This window comes from Hibiscus syriacus, unplaced genomic scaffold (assembly GCF_006381635.1).
Source record: "Hibiscus syriacus cultivar Baekdansim isolate YM2019G1 unplaced genomic scaffold, ASM638163v2 tig00003502_pilon, whole genome shotgun sequence".
NCBI lineage: Eukaryota > Viridiplantae > Streptophyta > Magnoliopsida > Malvales > Malvaceae > Hibiscus > Hibiscus syriacus.
Genome location: NW_024061974.1, coordinates 17,713 through 22,639, shown reverse-complemented (window position 1 = coordinate 22,639; position 4,927 = coordinate 17,713). Strand labels below are relative to the sequence as shown.

Genomic DNA, 4,927 nt, shown 5'->3' with positions numbered 1-4,927 from the left:
GTTTGAGATACACTAAATTTTAGAATATATATATAGGGTATAAGATACATGATATATCATATATTTATATTCTTGTTAATCTCTACGTTTATAATAAGAAAATTGACAAATTCATATGATTTATCATAGTAAAATATGAGATCTAACAACCAGATCTATTCAACTTACCAACTTACGAGTAATAATAATTACTCTATGTCAAACACTATTAATTTTGATCGTTAAAAATACCTCTTGATCACGACTGTGAGACAAATCTTCTCTCCACTTTTCTTCTCCTTCTTTACCCCTATATCTCTTTTATGCCTTCATCTGTCTCGCAATCCATTTAATCCCCCGTTCAAATTCATCAATTCTCGTAATTTTAAAATATTTTTTTCAATAATACAATGGTATTCTCAGTTTTAATATATATATAGTTTTTTGTTATTATATTGTTTTGATTACTTTTAATATAAAAAATGTTTTTATATAAGATAACATTTATGACATATTTTCTTTAAAAGATGTTATTTTAAGAAATTTATAATTAAAAAACAATTCTTATATAGTTAATTATTATTTTTTTATTATTAAATTTTGAATAAGAATTGTTTGGCTTGAATGTTGTATTTTGATAGACATCTGCAGTTGAGGTTCGAAATCGGCCAGCAAATACAATGTTACTCGGATTTGTCCGCACGCATCATATACAAGTATATTCAATAGTCTCTCATGTATTTCTAAGATCAGACACAAGTACTTCGAGAAAAAAGAATGATCGAAATAACATCGGAAATGGGATCGTCGCCATGCCGGATAACTAATAAGTGGTTGTCCTCAGTTGTCATCCAAAAGGGAACAAAGAAGGCGACACTTAAAATGATGATGCTAGCTTCAGTCAGCATGCAATGATAAAAAAAGGGAACCATATAGATTTCAGGAGTGCTCAAAACCAATGATGCTATTCATTTTGCATGCAAAAGAGATGGAACTTGTAAAGAATGTACAGACTACAGAGAAACATATACAAATACTTCTGTTTAAATAAATCAATTGGAATTATATACGAAAGAAGTATACCTTCGGAGGTGAATACATTAATCGAGTCGAAGCTTCGATTACGGGAAAGCTTTTCGATGCGTATGTTGGACCTTTAACTGTGTCTTCACATGGCCATTGAGGATCAAGAAAAATACTCTACAAGTCTCTACATGTTAATCGATGTATGAATTTCCATATTTCATTTTCCATTCCATGTAATCCTCGAAATCGAAACTGCTTGTGCAATCCAGCAGCATGTTTTGCTGATGTTCGTAACGACATATATAATTCAACCCAACGGGAAGTTCACAGATGGCTGCTTCAGTCTTTTCTCTATCGGCAAAATACAATGTCTGGAGGAGGAGAACATTTGTCCGAGCACCAATTTGCTGCTGCTCTAAATTTCGCTCACTTTGCCATCGGATCATGTTGTGTGCCAAGGGGGCAAGCCAACTTAGTATCCCATCCAGAGTTTCTTTCCAATCGTGAGCCAATGGAGCATCGTATATGGCCAAGTTCTTGACGTAGGACTTGAGATTAGTCCTCAGCGACAGTCTCAAACTTGTCGGCAACATCTGATACAGGTCGTCTCGAGCTTCTTCTCCGACCAAATGAGGGTAGCGCTGTAGCTTCTCGATGACGATAATTACGTTGGAGTAATGCAAGGCAAGAGCAGAGCCTCCCACAGTGGAGGGTGAAGCTGGCATATACCGCTAACCTGCTTTTAGGACCAAATTGTGCATTATTCAACACGCCATACTTGGACTGTCTGTTATCTCCATTCAAAGGAACACTGAGTTGGGGCCGAAGAAATGGGGATGCATTCCGCCCCTCTTTCTTCAGTCCATTGTTCACAGCACTACAGCATCCCGAAATCTGGCTACGTCGATCAACGCTCCCATTATCATCATCTTCATCACCGTACCTTGAAACTGAAGAATTCAAACTAAGGCAATGTGTTAAAAATTTCCCAGGACTAGTCCCACAATGGAAACCGAAATCCTCAGCCCGAAACAACCCGAGCTCACCCTGTCGAGAATCAATCCCCCTATGCTTCAAACTCACTCCCCTCTTCTCCATCACATTCCCAAGCTGACCACTACCAACACTACTACTCTTACTAAGACCCCGATTCAACGGCTTTGAAACAAAGACTTCCTCTCGATCACGGAAACCACCATTAACCCTCCCAAGGACACTATCCTTTTCCAAAGCAGTGTCCCCAAAAACAGCAAGAATCCTAGCAAAAATAGTACAAACAGTCCGAGCCAACAACTCGACAACCTTATCAAATGTCTGGTTCCAAACTGAAACATTCTTAAGATGCCTTACATCTTGTCTCTGCCAAATCAATTTTTGCTCGAAAGCTCTCTTACTTTCCTCATGTCGGTTTACTTAAAACTTCTTACTAGCTTGTTCTAATTCATTCAAAACCTCCATTTCAGTATACAAATTCGCAGTCGAATTAACAAAGCTTTCCATTCTCTTAACCATCCCGTCCATATCCTTGACTAAAAACCCCCAATTCTCTAACATCAATAACCCCACTCGAGAGATCACCATAGACATGCTCGAAACCTAGTAAAGCAGGTTCATTACATTTCTTGCCTAGTCTAGAGACAACATGGGCGACCCTATTTAAGTCGTCGAGCTTTTCAGCTAAAACAAGGGCGAGAAGGTGATTCTCATCGGAGGAAATCAAAATGGAAATGCCTTGGGAGTTTAGGGTCTCGGATTTGAGCTTGGAGATCTCGAACTCAGACAGGGATTTGTGGAGGTGGTTGGACTTGGACATCACATTGGCAACCTCGAAAGACAAGATACCGACAGTTCCGTTTTTTTTGGGTGCTGGGTTGTTGTTGTTGTTTTGGGTGTTCTTTATTTTGGAAGGGTCGAGGAGGAATGCATGTTTGAGATTGGAACTTACCTGGTTTCCCATTTTGAGTATCCAAGTTTCTGCTACCATTGCCGGATAAAGTTTCGAGCTTTGTTTTATGCCTCTGGGGGTTTCAACAGCTGAAACTGAAATTCTCCTTGAGCATTTAAAAATGGGGATTTTGAGTTCGTTTCAGTTTGGGTTGAAAATTAAAAGACAGGAAACGGACAGGATTGAAAGAAGAAAGAGAGGTGTGGATGTTTGAAATGAAGAGGTGGATGGTGGAGCTATTTGAATGCTGTCTACGAGGGTTTTTGAATGATTTGTGCAACACCCGCCTCCGAATTGACGTGTCACATCAAAAGTAACTTTACCGGTATTAAGAAATAAAATAAATTTTCAGACTCGTATATAAAACAAAATACAACATATATGTCCTATATGTATCATACTCTGCAACAACGTCGAAAGAACTCTCTTACTGATGTCAATAGTTGTACTGGGTTAATCCTTTTAACCTTAAAAGGGTGAGTAACAGAGTGAGTTTTGGAAAGCTCAGTAATATAGAACTACCAGATGATGCTGAGGAACATGCAGTTAATATATAGGCATAATTTTCTTATTGGTTCAGACATCTCCATATCTTTATGCTGAGCAGAGATCCTACTGTTATTTCAGGTAGTAACGGACAGTAAGCTTTGAGTTCAAATGGAAACATTTCGGATGACTGAGTTCAGGAGATCAAAATATGTTGTTTAGTGTGTTCCCACAAAACCAGTGAAAATATGTAGATCTTTTAAAACCATAGTAGTTCCTCCATCCGAACGCCAATGCAGTTCCCCAGAACAACATAACTTAATGGAGTATCTTGGGGCCTGCGACCCTACCCAAGAAAATTATCAGGGTCACGGAGGCCTACCCAAGAAAAATCTCAGGGCCGTAGAGCCTACCCAAGGGTCATCTTAGGTCCGTAAGGAATTACCAGTCGGTGCAAAACCTATAAAAGAAATTAACCGCAACAACTAAACCCGTCAGAGTCTTCATACCAGATCCCATAATATCCCAAATAAAACATTTTCATTTAATAAACAGAGATATCAGAAATCATAACAGAATTCAGAACAGAATTCAGAACAGAAATCAGAACATAAATCGGATGAAACATTCATATGATCAAGGAACACACTAGAGGTTACAGATATGGTTCGAAGATACTGAAAAATCTTATCGGACAGAGAAACAGGGATCTTTAGTATACTAATAGAATGTCAGAAATTAGAATCACTATCGGAAGAGTTCATTAGCTGACAAAATCATCAGTTATTCAGAATGTGATTTATCAGGATCATATTATATTCGAACATTTTTCGGAGGCACAAGCAATCAGAAGGGTATTCAGAGTCTTTCACATTTGAGTTACTTGTGTTTTCATGTATGACCGGAGTGATTCTATTATTCAAGAAAATCATAAGCATTTTGGGTATTAAATTCTTGGAGAATTCATAACGATTTGAGCTGATAAGAGAGAAACGAAGATTTAGGGCATTTATGATTTGTGTCGATCTATTGGAATATCGAAATAACTCAAGCTGAACAACTACAAAAACTAATGCATGTCGACCGATCCATTCTTTGTCTTTTCAGGGTATTTACTCTTTAGTACCAACATTCTTGTCCATTGATCACCTTCAGAATCATAGCTGAATGTAACTTAAGAAGACGAACAGATATTCCAATGGTCTTTATTTCTTTTTCACGTTGCAACACCATCAGGAAAATGTCAACATACTTAATTCATGGTTCACAACCTATGGGGATAGTGCATCATGTAAGCTCATCAGAGTTTCCATACTTATTCATTCACTTACTTAATCCTCAGTCATTAAGGTTACTAGTTCATTTCAGAGCGGAGGGTATTATCCTAATTTTATTCAATTTTGTCAATGACATTATTTCAGGTAAATTAATCTTGAAAGTATTACCGTTCAATTATAGTTTAGAGTACTACATTCATTTGCTCACCGGAGG

General features: G+C 37.6%; 1 pseudogene; it reads right to left on the bottom strand.

The window, feature by feature from the left end:
• Positions 1 to 1,117: 1,117 nt before the first annotated feature.
• On the bottom strand, positions 1,118 to 3,179 carry LOC120178016 (annotated as a pseudogene).
• Between the last annotated feature and the right edge of the window lie 1,748 nt (positions 3,180 to 4,927).